A 17,313-nucleotide genomic window follows, 5' to 3' on the forward strand; every position below is an offset into this window, starting at 1 on the left:
TAATCTACACGAGTGGATGCTGAAAGACACCAAAGAACATATGATACAACAGGCGCCACCAGTAGAATGCTGTATTGGACTGTCAGAAAAGAGAAAAATTTATAAACATTAAATAGTAATTCTGTCATAATACAAGCATAATACTCTAGCATCATATTTACAGACACACCCTCAATAAAGTATACAGTTGAGTTAAAGTAAAAGGGGCAGAATTTCATTTTACAAAGAAAATGTAATTGCTTCATTATTTCTTGACACCTGTGAAGTCTTACTGTATCTCAATTTAAGATTTTAACACTGATTTGTAAATAAATTCTACAATCCACATTAGATTAGAAGCAACAGGTAATAACTGACTTGTACAGATGGATTTCTTTTGCATTGCAGGGCAGATACAAAACAAGATAAGCAGGTCACAAAAAGAGACTGAGATAAAAGAGAAACTATATAATTTCATGGTTTATGAATTTAACAGATGAAAAGTTGTGTTTCTAATTCAGTCCAGACAGCCTGACTGTTACACAGGTACCCAGCAGACAGAATCCAAGGTCAAGTAGATTTGTATTCTGGTCATGCATGCTTGAATAAAATGTTAATTTTACCCAAACCTGCAAAAATGCTCAATGACATTAAGCCAAATTATGCACTTATCCTATCATTTTTGACGTCTCTGCTCGGTGTTTAACTTTGAATGACAACTTTAAAATGACTTTCATCATTTTTTTTTGTGAAAAATCATCAATTACAGAGCAGTCACCTGCCTGTGCTTCCTCAGGACAAAATGACAGTACACACACAGTGAGCTCGCCCATCAGGTACAAAAGACAGTTATTTTTACTCCTGTGAACATCCGTGTTTAATCAAGCATCGACAGAACAAAGATCCCACGCTTACGTTCAAAGCTCTACTTCTTCTTTAGATCCTCACTGATAAACCCAGGTCCAGTTTCCATGGTGTCAGGCTCTGTTTATATAGTTTTTTCCTGGATAAATGTCAACCCATGACCTTTGTTGAAGTAATTTACTCTCCACAGAAGGCCGATGCAGCGCCTGCCTTTGTGCGATTGTGTTCACTGGTGAGGTGGTCTTTTACTGCTATAATCCTTTACATTTCTCACCTTACCAGAACATGCTTGTAATCAAACACAACCACATACACTATGGGCCCTATCTTGTACCCAGCGCAATTGACTTTGTACAGCGATGCATGTATCATTCCTATTTTGCACCCGACGCACAGCGGACTTTTCCCTCAACAGACTCACGTTGGTAAATTAGGGAATGAGTTTGCGCTCCCGGGGGCGGTTCAGCGAAAAGAGGAGGTGTGTTCAGGTGCAAACGTTCCCTGGTGCTATTTTGCAGTTTCAGAAAACAATTCCGCCACAGACCAGGAAAAACCTAGTCTAAAGTCAGTGGCGTGTTATTCAGATGCTATTTTAGGGGTGCATGCTTGGCCATAATGTAGCGTGTGCACAATGCGCATACACTTTGCTTCTCTCATCTACACGGACACAGCAGTTCCCATTTTTGCAAACCATACATAATGGAAGGAAAAATATTACTGAAAATGCGCTTCAGGTGTTTGGATAGGTCAGGAGGCACTTTACAGTACAGTCCTCAAAAAGTCGCAGCATTCTTCGTGGCTTGTTGTGTTTTACACAACATTTCCATGAGTCATGGATTTGTTGATGACATAAATGAGGAAATATTAAGAGGACTTAAGGAGACGTGATGTTGAACTACGGCAGGATTGGACACTTGAGGGTCCGGGAGTAGCAATGTGCGATGTGCTCCTGGTGGAGCGGGTGGACGGAAATGGAGTGGGGGGAGGAGGAAGGGGCACAACAGGAGCAGGCGGTGCGTTTGGAGGCCCACGCTCCATGGCTGCAGCAATCCTCTCCAGACTTGAGGAGATGCCCCCGAGAGGCCGCAGCAACATCGCCATCCGGTCAAGACAGGCATTTATTACTTTGCCGCATTCCGGACAGCTCCCGCTGGCGTGCGCCAGGCAAATCCGCCGTCATAATAGCAATCCGCCATGGAACAAGCGCACCTGTTCTTAAAGTGGCCATATTATGCTCAATTTCAGGTTCATAATTGTAATTTGAGATTGTATCAGAATAGGTTTACATGGTTTCATTTTCAAAAAACACCATATTCTTGTTGTACTGCACATTGCTGCAGCTCCTCTTTTCACCCTGTGTCAGGTCTCTGTTTTAGCTACAGAGTGAGACCTCTCAACTTCTGTAACATCTCTGTTGTCAGTCGCACATGCGTAGTAGCTAAGTAAGGATTACATGAGCTAGTTACCGGTTTCTCCAACTTCGGCCTGTACAAGGCAGGATTACCTGGGAGAATTCTTCTGAACGAGGGCGCACTTCCAACTTTGCGTGGAATACCTACAGAACAGGGACATGTAAGTAGTTCTATACAATTTATTTTGTAGATTAGGGTGAATTTGTGCGTGTTGTAGCAGTGTTTTGCCATTGAGAACATGCTAGCGCTAGCATGCTAACGGTTAGCCCCCTAGGCCCTTCGTTTCGGCTAGTGATGTAGAAAGCCCTACTGATTTTGAACAGCTCACCCGGAGACTGAAGGCAGGACACATTCAGAAACCCGTATCTCACTCAAAACAGCATGGATGGGTTTTTTTTCAAAGTTTGTATGCGTGTGGAAGCACCAGAGACACAAAATAACACCCCCAAATCCAAGAAAAAGTGTTTTTTTTTTCATAATATGGGCACTTTAAAGGGAATGTGAGATGACGCTCTGATTGGTTTATTGCACGTTACGCCCAAACCACACCTAGCTACTTCAGACCAACCCATTTTAGATTTGCGTTGGGCGCAAGACTCATTTATCCCGCCGGTATAATAGCAACAGCACCCGAGATCCGCCCACAAAGCTACTTGCGTTTCGCGTTTGATACTTGAGTTTCAGATCGTTAAAATAGGGCCCTATAGCATTTTTGTGTTGACGAAACTAAATTCTTGGAAAAATATTCAGAACTAAAAAAAAGTACTTAACAAATCTTATCTTCAAATTAGTTTATTTTTCAGAATTGAACCATGTCACTATAATTTCCCTTTCAAAGTAGGCCTTTTAGCCATTTATTATCTCTCAAGCTGTCAAGTCAGTTGTTATTAAAATGAGCAAACAGATTCAGTTTGTGTTTAGAGATATCTAAAAAGTGTGTAAAGAAATAAAAAAGTTAAATTAAATTAAAATAGTCTACCTCCTTCCCTCCCTTGCCAAGTTTCCATTCAACTTTTGCGTGAGTTTTAAACAAATTTCCAATTAGCTAAATGAAATGCTAATTGATGCATGTTCTCATCCACTACTGTGATGCCAATATTAGGAGTTGAACACATTGAGTCAAGTCCGTTTCCATTTCCTTTGTCGCTCTTTGCTTTTATTGATACACCGACTTTTCCACCTCAGCAGCGCATAAAAACCTTTTTCAGTTTTCACTCAGGTGTTTTCATGTACAAATTGAAAATGCACATAAAAGCATGTGAATGGAAATGTACTGACGATTTCCCCCCACTATTCCCTCTTCTAGCATTTATTTTCTGATTTCATCTGATCTTGCTCTCCACAGTGACCTACAGTAAAGACATACCTAATAAGCCTCAATTTGATTGCCAATGTTACATATAGACCACATACTGTGCATTTGGAGTGAAAGGAGATAGGGTTAAGCTTAGATGTAGGGCTCCAGATACACCAACAATACCCAGCTTGTGTTTGGTTTTTCATAATTCCCCATTAGTTTGTAGACAGGAAAATGGACTACTCAAGTTTAGATTTAATGGTTTAATGATTTAATGGCACCGCATGCGTGCTCTGAGGCTAATCTAATTGTAGGATGGTGTCACAAAAAGCCTTAAAAAATACAGTTATCCTAACAATGTATATTCATCTATTACTGGGAAGCTTTTTAAATAAAGACTTGGGCAATGTATGCACCAGAAAGGATGCAACACACTGGATAATCTGCAGATAAAATAAGGTCATTTGAATGATGTGTGAATAAAGAGAACTACAGTAGTGTGAGCTTGGGCACTCAAAACACACACAAAATCCTATCTTATTTAAGTATTAAATGGTTATAAGCCTACTTCTCTAAAGACTAGGCTACGACATGGCATTGTAGTACAGCATATCCTCCATGTTCTCCTGTAGAAGCATGGCGGGAGGCCCAGCGGAGGGTTACATGGTTGGTTTGGCTCTCGATGTCGCCACCTGTTTAGGAAGCCAAGGCTTCAGTCAAATGAGGATCTGAGTGAGCAGAGCGTTGGGAATGAGCAGCATTTGACCGAAGCACCCTTCACGCTAAAATCACATCAGGTGAGAGGCACTCAGACACATACTCACTTGTGTAGACATTTGTCGATGAATGTGCTTATACAGTAAAGCATGATTGCCTCTTTCCCAGTGGACATGTGGGTCTTTTTTAATTGATGGAAAGAAGCCCTCTATGTTTATTAATCACGTTTTTTCTATGCATTTGAATTTGTTGGTGTTGAATTTGTTGCTCTTATCCAGAGCAGTGTTTGTGGGGGTTGGTGTCTTGCTTAAGACATTTAAGTTGATGAACACATTGGTCACACCTGTGTCCCTCTTTTTACATTAAGACTGCTACCTAACTTATCATTTACAGCAATGTTGAAAATACACTTCCAAAACTTGGTTGCCCACTCAAGGATTAGCTGGCTTTATCAGCTACTTCTCCAAACTGGCGGCGTGCTAACTCATCTACTATAGGTAATGCACTGACTATCAATAAGTGCCTGATATAACCCCACTTGATGAAATCCAAACTATCCATTTGTTTACAACTGTTCAAAACACCTTTCACCTACAGTCTCCATGCTGCCCACATCACAATTCACAATGATTTCAAAACATTGCACATTTGAGGTAAAAACTGAAATAAACTGACAACATAAAAAAACTTAAGAAACTTTACAGCAGTGTACAAAGCCAGGACTTTTTTAAGCATTCTATATCTTTCTTGCTTTGTATGTAACTAAGGGCTGTCGCCATTGGGTTAATCCCTTCGCGCATGCGCAGTCATGAAGATTTTCTTTCCCGCCCTAGAGCTCAGCACGGGCTTCAACTATGTCCGCAAATACTGTATATTACAGAAGCGGAATAGTTGCTCTGCTCCCAGTTTTTCTTCAGCGCTAGCAGAATGAAGACTTCTACCTCCAGCGGTGTTCGCCTCTGTACCGGCTGCCGGACTGCCTATATCCTGCCGTTGGATCTACACCCCTGCTGTGAGTCCTGCCTCGGTCCCGTTCACGCCAGGATGGCGCTCACCCCTCAGGCCTCTTGCCCATTCTGCGCCCGCCTGCCATCTAAAGACGCATTTCTGGTCCAGGTCGACGGTGAAGGGGATGGCAGCTGGGCAGACAGGCGGGATGACACCCTGGATCCACTGGGAGAGGACTCCTTCGCCGGGCACGAGTCCGATGACTCGATTCCCCCAGAAGAGGGTTCTCTCCTCGGTTTTCCCTCCTCCCCGCTGGGAGGACTGGACCTTGAGGTGGGTGATGACGCCCTCCCTCTACGGAACGGCCAGGGGCATCGCCTCGGCGATCTTCCCCTCTGCCACAAGCAGCTCCACTCTCCACCGCTAAGGCTCTCTTCTTGGATCTGCCAGACATTAGCAAGAAGGCAGCGGACCTTAGAGGCATAGCGATGCTGGCTGAACTTCCAGCCCCTGCTCACGGCCTCCTGAGTGGGGATATGTATGTCCAAGAGCCGCCGTCCAAACGAGCTCCACTGTGGCCGCGCTTTTCCGAGTTTCAACCAATTGTGGAGGAGGCGTTTTCCCAGCCCGGGAAGCTGAAGGCTACAGTTTCCCACTACGCACCTTGAAGCCGGGTTCACGGCGACACAGAGTCAGGCTTTCTTTCGGTCCCGCCTCTGGAGCAGAGCCTGGCGTCCATCTTGCTTCCGAAGGCCACCTTCTTCGGCCACCGGAAGCCCACATCTCCGTCCCTCCGGGACCAAGTCTGTGCTCAGGTTACTGACCGCTCGCACCAATGTGCAGCCTAGGGCCTCGCGGCACAAAATAACATTGCCTTGCTAGCCTCTGCTGTTTCCGCCATGGCCACCACACCGGGGGCGCTTCCCCCACAGCTAGCCATGGAGATTGGCAAGGCTATGTCCGCCGTCCTCACCCTGACGACGGCATCCACAGTGGCGTTGTCTTGGATAATGGCGTGGCAGACTATGGCCCAATGCAATATCTGGCTCCACATGTCACAGCTACCCGCGGAAGTCCGACGTGAGCTCCTGGATGGCCCCATAGCCCCGATGGGCTATTTGGGCCCCGCCTACAGACAGCCACGTCCTATATGCATCAAGCGGCCGAGGAGGCGGGGAGACTACGGAGGCTTGGTTCATGGACAGCGGCACCCCCGCCACAGCGCCAGCACCACGACAACCGCCCTAAGAGGAGACCCTCAGGCAGGAGATCACCCAGGCTTACAGCACGGAGGGGGCGGGGCCCCCTCAGGGCATCCGAGCACATTCTACAAGAGCGTGTCATATAATGTAAAACAAGTGGAGCAGTGTGATTTGTTGATTGATATAGCGATTTTTGCCTTAAAACTTTTATATTGATTGCTATGATTTTCCCTATTGTTTGCTGTGATGTTGCTGTGGATTAACTTTTATATTGATTGCTGTGATTTTCCCTTATTGTTTGCAGTGATGTTACTGTGGATTATTGTGTCGGACAATTGATCGAATTAAATTGCTTCCCTCTTTCACAAACTGCAACAACAAACACTAGTTGACACACGTGTAGAACCCCGTTCACATCAGCAATCTAATTTGCCTGTTGCTCAGACCACTCCCCATAAAAGGATGTTATATCCCTTACCGAGACAGAGAGAGAAAACGCTCTGGATGGATGGACGTGCCGGTTGCTGCAGCGGACTGGTTTGCTGATCTTCTCTTCCCTCGGTGTTGCTGCTGACTGGATCTCCTGTGCCCTGGTGGAGCCAACTCCCAGACCCTGCAGTGTCAACGCTCACAAACTCCGACTTAAGGGAAGTGGTCCTTTTCCTCCACACTGATGCGTGTGTGTTTTTAGCATTTGAGCTAAAGGAGTAGTTTTTAGTTGTTGTTCGTTTTCTGTGAAGGTGCCAGATACAGGGGCCGACGGCGGAGCAGTGGGGACGGCAGTATTCGTTTATGAGCGCACATGAAGTATAGGAAAGGAAAGTTGTCACTCTAGACACCAGAGACTATTTTAAATTTGCCGGGCTACAAGCATGCTGCCCATTGATTTTACTATTTCTCCATTGACAGAAGCAGAGCGGCCCCACGGAATTCCTGGTTCTGGATTTCCGGATTGTAATAGGCAACTCGAAGCCCCGCTGAAGCAGACTTTCTGTGCTGGCGCCAAGGGAAACAAGGAGCTGACTCCAGGCTAGACTGGACTTGGGTATTGTTTAACCCTGGGGCAGAACATTGGACAATTCACAGATGTCTCAAATGACAAGAGCAGATGTCTGTTATTTTAAACAGAAAATAATAAAAATACTATTTTTATATTTTTATGTATGTATCCTTCCCTCTGTGCTGGTGTGGCTGGGAATCCGAATCTAAAATAACTTAAAGCAGCCATATTATGCTCATTTTCAGGTTCATAATTGTATTTTAAGGTTGTACCAGAATAGGTTTACATGGTTTAATTTTCAAAAAACACCATATTTGTGTTGTACTGCAGTGCTCTATCTCACTGCTGCAGATCCTCTTTTCAGCTGGTCTCTGTTTTAGCTACAGAGTGAGACCTCTTTTCTTCTTCTGTACTATCTTTGATTGCACTGCACATGCCCAGTAGCTCAGATGTAGATCATGTCAGCTAGCTAGCTCCATAGACAGTAAAAGAGAGGCTGTTTCTACAACTTTGGTCAGTTACAAGGCAGGACTAGCTGGGAGACTTCTAAATGAGGGCGCACATGTAAGTAGTTCTTTTGTAGATTATGGTGAACTTGTGTGTGTTGTAGCAGTGCTTTGCTATTGAGAACGAGGTAGTATGCTAGCGTTAGCATGCTAGCGTTAGCCATAGCGTTAGCATGCTAACGCTACGAGCTAATGGTTGCGGTTAGCCTGCTCGTTTCGGCTTGTGACGTCACAAGCCGTGCCGATTTTGAACAGCTCACCCAGAGACTGAAGGCAGGACACATTCAGAAACCGTATCTCACTCTAAACAGCATGGGTGGATTTTTTTCAAAGTTTGTATGTGTGTGGAAGCACCAGAGACACAACATAACACCCCAAATCCCAGAAAAAGTGATTTCTTCATAATATGGGCACTTTAAAATTAACAGACTTTCAATCTGTTACAAGCGCTGTCAGCGTATGCAGCCCTTTTCAGGGGCATGACAGTAGCTGACATCTGCGCAGCGGCCTCCTGGGCATTCCCATTCCCATTCATCCGAAGAGCAATAATATACAATAGTTTCGTTTAATTTTCGGAAAAAGCTACATTTTTATTGCCTACATTGCTTACAATATCATCTCTCAAAAAACTAAACATATTAAGTGCATTTAAGTGCCATATTACATTGTTTTTAAAGAAAACATTTTCTGAAATGCAATAACAACCTCAAACTAAGGCATACATAAACATTACCTTAAGTTGTGCAACTTAACTTTCAGAACTACAAGTTTCAACCTGAGACTCATCTGTATATAGGCCTTTATGTAAATATTAGTTATACTCAACCTATTTTCATTTATATATTTGATTACAATGCTACACAGCTCTGTTACACTTATGCTAGTAGATCATTGATCAGCTGTTTCTCCATGGAGAGAGACTGAGAGAAAATGGTGCGCAACAATCAGCTGTTTTTCCAAAGGAATAGTCAACAAGTCAGCTCTTTAGATCAAATTGTGGTCACCACTATGTATTTTCTTGTCTTTGACTTTGGTAGTTGTTGTGTTTGGTGTAGTTTCATCATCCATACGTGTGATCTGTGCTTTACTTTTGTCAGGTCCGCTTCGTGGAATGGATGATTAAGTTAGACTCGATGTTTTCTGTTGAGATGCTGAAGCACTGACGTTGTGCTATTATTGTGGTAAGCTAGTTCGAGTTTGCAGTAGACACACTGTACAGAGTTTTCGTTTTAATTACGTTTGAACTGATTCCAAACTTTGGACACTTTCTGTCATTTTCTCCAGCCTGTCTCTTCTCTTAGCCCCTTACGCTCTTTCTTCATTTTGTAATCAGTCTTCATGGCATGTGTCGCCAGCAGCATCAGCCCGGTGTGCGACAGTAATAATCCTCCGTGCGGAAACACCATGAGCGATACGTTGGTAACGTTAATTAAACGAAGCTTTGAGGCAAATCACTTTTGCATCGAGGATTTTTAGTAATCGAATTATTCGAGTTACTCGAGGAATCGTTTCAGCCCTACTTGAAAGTAATAACGAGTCGACATATTAATTATAGCAAGCTAACTGTTCGGCTGGACTGCACGGCAGCGCGAGCTTGCAAACAAATATCTTTGTTTTCAGGCTTCTTCCACACCCTCAGAGCGGGTGTTCTCAACAGCTGGGGACACAGTGAGTGTTGAGCGGGCGCGGCTCTTACCTGAAAGAGTTGACATGCTAAAAGAATTACACGAGAACTACTTAGTAGTAGTAGCAGTAGTAGTTTGATCTATGTTTGAGCTTGCCTGAGTGTGTGTGTGTTTGTTTTTCTTCAATGTTCACTGTCCATTGTTCATATGTTCATATTTTTAGGAAGGGGATAAAATGTTCATATGTGGGGTGGGGAGGGTGTTTGTATTGTGTTTAAATAAAATGTTTAAACTGAAAGTTGTGAGATTTTTTTTAACTGTAATCAAATTTTGTAGTTGTTACAACCAGGCGTTACAGCTTCAGAGTAAGGTACCGAAAAAAGTACCGTTGAATACCAAGACCGAACACCAGGCACTGGTACCGGTAATGATATTGGTTCAGATGCGAAAGGTACCCAACCCTAGTAAGCCCCCACACCAGAGACGGTTTAGAACCGAGACGCCCCAACTCAGAGTAGTTTCCTCTATCTGTGTCACCTGGGCTCCGCCATGGCCACGCCTCTTTAGGAGACTAGCGACAGGTCCGAGTGTATTGATTCCAACGGGAGAAATGAATGTGAAGCGATTATGAGCGATTCTTTTGCCCGATAGTCACCAAAGTATATATTGGACCCATTTTTCACAAGCCACATATCTCCAGAACATTCTGACACTAAAATGGCATCTTTCAGACGAGGAGAAAATTAACTTTGTTTGAGACATGTTTCTGTCTCAGGATCAAACTCTCACGAGATCTAGCAACACAGAGAAGCTAACGTCCGCTAACCTTCGTGAACGCCCTAACAAAACTAATCTCCGTGATGCTAGATATGTCTTTTAGCTGTGTAAATATCTAACGTTAGCAAAAGAACATTAATAAATTATTTAAATATAACTTTTCATCCAACCAAACTACGTTCACTACACGTTCAAAGGAGGCCACGCCCCTTTAGGAGACAGGAAGTGTGTACTGTTTCATACCATTGGTGCTGCTTGAAATACACTATCTTTAGTTTAAAGGATCTTTGACCACACTCCTCTAACGGTGTCTCTAAGGTTGGCGCTTATAAACAAAACAAATTATTGAATGACTCTGAGATTGAAATACGCCATATCAGTCCTCATCTGAACCTGTACCTTCATGACCTTCTCATTGGCAGTGGCTGGTCTCCTCACCTTGCCTACATAGGGCAATCAGAATCACAATTTATAGACCCTTGGCTCCACCTCTGCCTGTCAGTGACCCCATTTAATCGAGAAAGTCAAGAGGTCATTAAATCTCCTGCTGCTACAGTACCGGGGAGGCGGACATCAATGGGGAGGGACTCCCCAGACACCTATTTTCCCTTTAGCTGATTAAAAATGACACCATACCTTTTCATCATGCGCAGCTCTTCTAGGAGAGAGGGATTTGATTACTAGGTGTTAGGCCTGTTTAATATTGCTCAGTTAATATAATGTGAAGGGGAAAATCAGCTAGAGTAAGATAAATAAAAAGCCTTCCATCTCAATGAGTTAAATAACATTTGAAAAATGTAGCATCTGCTTTTAAAATTACTGCTGGAATGAAAGCAGAAGTAGAGCTTATTTGTTTTCTCAAGGCCTCTCTTTCTAGAATAAAACAATGCAGTGGTGAAATGATTCAGCAGTAAACACGCTGAAGAAATATTTCATTCAAAATGGATATGAAGTGTCATTATGACATTATATTATCTGCTATTTGAGAGGAGTTGGGTTGGTGTGATGTGGGTTGAACTTAAAGCTTCAGCTACCCAGAAAACTGCATGTTTTCTGCAACTCTCAGTTCTTCAATCAAACACGTGTCGAACTCAAGGCCCGCAGGCCAAATCCGGCCCCTCGCAAATTCTGATCCAGCCCGCATTTCAATATAGGTTCACAATAAATTTTGGCCCGCCTAGTTGTGCAGTATGCACCAAACCAAAAAGATGGGAAACTGTTTTTCAAACTGCAATTACGCAACACTCAAACCAGAATTTTTATTATATCATTAATGTTGTTTAGAAAATAAATAGTCCACAATATTTTATTAACATAAACAAATGTCCATTTTACCACTAAAATCAAACTTTATCAACGAAAAGAAAAAAGAAAGCTGACATCATCACATTACCACCAACCGAGTGGTGATTGACTGTGTTCTCTGGAATGTGCATCACAGCAACAAAGATGGTAAACCAAAGAAACTTGGGGCTTATAATTTTACATTTTTGAAGAAAAAAATACTTACTCACACACTTCAAGCAGGCTTGTATTCATCAAAAGGTGTTGCACATGTTTTAACTATGTTGTGACATTCAAGCCTTCAAATGCAACGGGGGAAATAAATACTCAAAATGTTGAGAAAAGACCAGGGTGCAGAGATGATTGTAGATGATTTTACTATTAGTCATCAGTAGAGGGCACTGTGAGCTTTTTGGTCAGTTCGCCCCACCTGCCCCCCCCCCCCCCCCCCCCCAACACAATCCTGCAAGTAGACCAGTCCCTGCCTGGTGTACTGTCTGTTGGCGTAGGAAATTTAAACAAAGAGGGTTAATATCAATCAGTGTGTGTGTAAACACACGCATAACTCACTTGAGTAATGAAGCGGCAGTGAGTCAGCCGTTTTCCTGTACGGGGATGTGTGTGTGTGTGTGTGTGTGTGTGTGTGTGTGTGTGTGTGTGTGTGTGTGTGTGTGTGTGTGTGTGTGTGTGTGTGTGTGTGTGTGTGAAGGGGTAATGCGAGAGACGAGGGTAGCCTACGATAAGAGTGTAGGCATGCTGTGTGCTGTACAAAGAAAGAAAGAGGAGACTGGCGAATGGCCTCAGACAGATTTGTAAGCAGAGTTGCTGGAACTGGGTTGGCTTACACAATCCCTCTATAAATAAATGTGTGAAGCTGAAGACAAAACAGCAATACTTTGCAGTCAAATTGTCTCATTTTTTTGGACCTTGAAGAAAAAAGCTTGCACTTTAAATCGAGGTACAGCTCAAACGTTTGGTTTGGGAAGGTCTTTCTCATCAGTGATCTCAACAGAAGTTTCATTATTGCTACATCTTAAAAAGTAGTGTGACTAATTATCAAACGGAAATTGGAAAAAAGCATTCAACATACTCTAGAAGGGATGTCCCCATCAGTTTTTTGGCCCCCTATCCCGATCCGATTTTTTAATTATTGAATATTTACAGATACCGAGTCCCGATCCGATACTTGTATTTGCTCAGATAATAGGGCTGCACACCGTTTTTTTGTTTACAGTAACAAATAAACTAAACTAAACTAAGTAAACAAAGTAACTAAAAGATGTCTTAAGTAATGCTGGGCGATATGACCAAAAATTTGTATCACGATATTTTTGTAAGATTCTGGCAGTTTCACAGTTAATCACGGTATTTTCTTTCTTTTGCAAGACTGGGCCTTTACATAGGTTTATAATAGCTTATTCTACTGTCAGAAGTACATAGAATATAAATATAAAAAACATTTAATGTCACCATGTTTACTAAAAGGGTTTGCTTGCTCCACAACATTATACAATAACGTTATATGAAGGAGAATGCATGAAACAGTTACAGAATCTAAACTATTTTTATTGAGCAAACTTGTAAAGTTTGCTCAATAAGTCAATCAGTTTTGCCTGTTAGTTTACATTACAAGGCTCGTAAACGTTGGCTGCGCTGTTTCTTACCTTGCTCTACATTGACTTTACTAGTTCCTGCTTCACCGTCACCACCTTTTTTTTTAAATATTTGTTTAGAAAATCTCTAAGGCCTCTATTTTGGAACAGCCGACGACTCCTCTCTTGAGCACACGTTGTTCTGCTGTATCTCTGGTCTTTCTTCATCCTCTATCGCTCTTCTCTGTTCTTGAATGTGGGGTAGCGAGCTGAGACTCTCCCAGCTTAACAGACTGTTTTGCTACCTGGCTAACTAGCAGCTATAATGTTACCCAGCATGCCATTCGGCGGTGTAAAATTTATAAATGTACAATTATTAGAGTTACAAATTGTTTATGTCACAGATTGTTGTGTGCCATGGTGTTTTACCCTGTTAAAGAGAGTTAGTTGTGGGTTATTAATTGTTGTGTTATAAAGTTACTACCATGACTGAAAAGGGCACGCAGTTAACAGGGGTCTCGTTCTCAATTCAATCGCAGTTTACCTCGGCCATAGCACTTTCCGCTGCAATGTACCGTTATAACGGTATGTAAAAAATTAATTTCAAGTTCCCCGCTGGGAGGAAAACTAAACTTAGTGTATAAAATTCAATCTTTGATTATCTTCTCGTGTTTAACTCTGATGTCGGCTCCAGGGAATAACCTAGCCTGTAAGCACGATGGGGTGGTTTCCTGGTGAAATCACGGAATAAGTGTGGAGAATTAGAGTAATCCGCTTCTGTAGAACGGATGACGGAAAGACAGACTTTTTTTACATGTTGCCAAGGGCCGGCAAGCTACGAGACACTCTGAACAGACACTGGTGAGATGCCGCGGGCCATCTTAGTTTGAAAGTGCCGGCATCCAGGCAGCCTGGTGGTGCGTCTGTGGTGCAGGGCGTGTGTGATTAAAGGCGGCAGTCACTGCAAGCTGTAAATGATAGGAGTAAGGTAATCGGAGTGAATGCCGATCCCCAATCATTTAAAAAATGCCCATATCAGCTCCGATCCGATACTTGTGATCGGGATCAGGACATCCCTATACTCTAGATTTTGTTAGTATTTTACATATTAATAGATAAAGACAATACTGTGTAAAAAAATATTTTTCCCCCTCAGCAAGTGTAGCTCATTTTAATTAGAAAATCTGATAGCATCAACCAATCAGCATCCAGCATTGTGACTGACTACAGCTTAATTAATGCTTGCTCGTTTGACCCGCGCGAGTGTCTCTGGACCGAAATGACACATTTTCAACTGACAGGAGTGTCACAGGGCATAATTGTCAAATACACCTAGAAATTATTAATGTCATAGGAAACATCAATCATACAGCGTGGATCGTTCATTGCCATAGTGATACTTTCCACTGTGTAACACTGTCTAAGCAAGGAACAAACATGAAAGGTGGAGAGGAGAGATTGTAAAAAAAAAAAAAAAAAAGAAAAAGGAAGAAAACATCATTTATATGACTCACTAATAAGTGAGACCACATCCGCCGGACCATAAGTGGCAGGTTGGAAGAGAGTGAGTGATCATTGCACTTAATCATTTCTCTGTCTTTCTACTTACTGTCTCTTAGGTATAAATGTGGAGCAAATTATCTGTTTTTTGGAGAGAACTGTCAAGAGTTTTCAGCTACCACAAATATATAAGCATCCGTTTTTAAATTAATTCCATGAATGCCCTTCCAAATCCATCACCTGCTTCTGCAGAAACATTTTGAATCACCCTGAGCCATGCCATACATGAATAAAAACACATTAAAACGTAATGATACAGGACCATTAGCAACAGCAGACTCGAGCTATCAGCTTGTGAAACAACTACACACTGTATGCTCCTGTAGAAGCCATTAGTCAATGTGATCCCAACTTCTTGTGTTTTAGTTATGAGTTTGCTTATGAAACACTACACTACCCACAAGCTTTAGTGAGGTCTCACCATTTGGAGATACTGTTGTTGCCATAGAAATGTTTAAGTTGGCAGCCAGGCCGCGATGAAGTAACAACAGCGTGCTAGCAACCTTTGCTGGGGATTGGCATCAATCCACCATGGTTTTACTGTCAGACATGAATGGGGGTTTGAAATGATCTGCTTAAAGACGTGATCCATCGGGGGAGTCGATTTTCTACTGGAACAGATTACTTATGGTATAGCCTATGTAATCCACCATCCAGCTTGTCACAGGCGAGATCATCAAACTGAACATTAGTCGCACATTATTACATTAGGTAAATGGCATAAACATATGTTTGTAAAGTCAACCATATCACAAAGGGATATGAAGCAGTATAAAGCAAAATCCTAGCAGCACTAAGGCAGCTTTAAGAAAGAAAAAACTCAAATCTCAAAGTGGGTGAAAGAAGGAGACAGATATCAGATACACAAAGACGGAGCTGTATGTTTTTAATTTACTGTGTAATCACACAACCGATTAGGAAAGTGCAAATTAGACACACGCCTACATCATATCTGACTCCTAGCTTGTGTGAGAAGGTGGATCTGCTGGGCATCCTAATTATCTCACTGTACAGTAAATTACAGTTGCACACAAATGACATCAAGAATACAAGCCAGCATGAGCCGCCTGCCTTCTTCGAATGCAAACAGGCTCCTCCTTCTCCTCATGCCGCCATATCCTTTTATTCCCTTCCTCTTCTGTCTCCTTTTTGGTGTTTCCGCACTCAAATGCTGGACTGTTAGTTGTCTGAAAACAACTTGCTTTCGTTTTTTTCTGCGCCGATACTTTTTGATCTCTCCAACAGAGGTGGAAAATATATAAGCAGAGAAAACACCCTCAATCAAGCAGCCTTGTGTCTTTTAACCCCCACTGCTGACACATGCTGATGAATCCCGTTCTCTTCTACCCTGTCCCATGCACATATACACACACACACACACACACACACACACACTCGGGCAGCTCACATGCATGATGCATACTAATATATTCACCCAGATGTATGCATGTACAAACACACGCCATAGCAAAAATTGCACACACCCACTCTGCTCATTCGTAAGCGAGCTTGTCAAATATACACACACACTCTCCCGACACACAAGGTTGTTCTCAGCATGTGTTCTCTCTATCTTTCTTGCTCTTTCTGTCTCTCTCCAGGGTACGCATGATAGCAACTGATGTAGCCAGCAATTTATATCGCTGAAAGAGGCGTATCAAAAATACAGATGATATCCCGCAAAGGGGGTTTCAAGAGTGGAAGAACGGTGGTTGTGAGGGGGATGAGGAAGAGTGGGGCAGGGGTAGCCTGATGTAAGGCTATAGTGTCATTCAACCAATGACTCAAGAGACATTTGCAGTAGAGTGCTTTAAATGTGTTTTCTCTCTGCATTTTCCAAACTCCTGTGGTAAGGGCTCAGCCAGATACTGCGTTGCAATGTATTCCGTTCAAGTTGAAGTTAACCATGCAGTGACTAGAGATGGCGATTAAATAAGGTTTTTTTTCCTGTCTTGGCAAACATTTGTCCTCTGTTAGCACAAGACAGGTAACCCCATCAGCTCCAGGAGTCCAGATCTGTTACTGAACTCCTTGTGGAGTGTGGGCAAGAGAAAAGAAAATAATGTATACTTTAGGTTTGCAAGCAAAACAAGAGGAACAGAGGGAATGAGACAGTGTATCCTCCTCCGATGGTCCTATGCAGTACAAGGCTAAGCTGGGAGCAGTTTCTAAATGGCAGACAAGTCCTCTCCCTAAACATCTGTCCTGTCTTACATACGTAAGCACTCCGTCGATCCCCCCCACGGCCACCGGGTTAGAACAACAAGACCTCCAAATTAAACAAAAAAAATGCGTTGTTTGTAACTGCCCTCCAGAACGACACATCAAATCATTTTTACTGCTCTGACGCCCCTATTGGCAGGATCACATAATTTCTCTGTGCCTTCATAAACTGTTACAAATCACTGTTGGATTAATGTCAGTATATGATCTGACAACTATGGTTTTGTTAGGTATAGCTAAGTTACTGCTAATGCAAACCGAGCATCCTGGTGCTTCACTTCTGATAAAATAGTTGCTCAACAAGTGTTGCTGTTACCACGCTAACTA

The 17,313-nt window shown here is 42.7% G+C and overlaps 1 long non-coding RNA gene across 1 annotated transcript; it reads right to left on the reverse strand.

Moving 5' to 3' along the window:
• Positions 1 to 1,972: 1,972 nt before the first annotated feature.
• LOC116055496 lies at positions 1,973 to 2,796 on the reverse strand. The gene is made up of 2 exons (XR_004106301.1): positions 2,744 to 2,796; positions 1,973 to 2,057 (listed from the first exon to the last, which is right to left on the reverse strand). It is a non-coding gene; the product is annotated as an uncharacterized LOC116055496 (long non-coding RNA).
• Positions 2,797 to 17,313: the final 14,517 nt, after the last annotated feature.

The sequence above is a fragment of the Sander lucioperca genome, chromosome 11 (genome assembly GCF_008315115.2).
Source record: "Sander lucioperca isolate FBNREF2018 chromosome 11, SLUC_FBN_1.2, whole genome shotgun sequence".
Classification (NCBI taxonomy): domain Eukaryota; kingdom Metazoa; phylum Chordata; class Actinopteri; order Perciformes; family Percidae; genus Sander; species Sander lucioperca.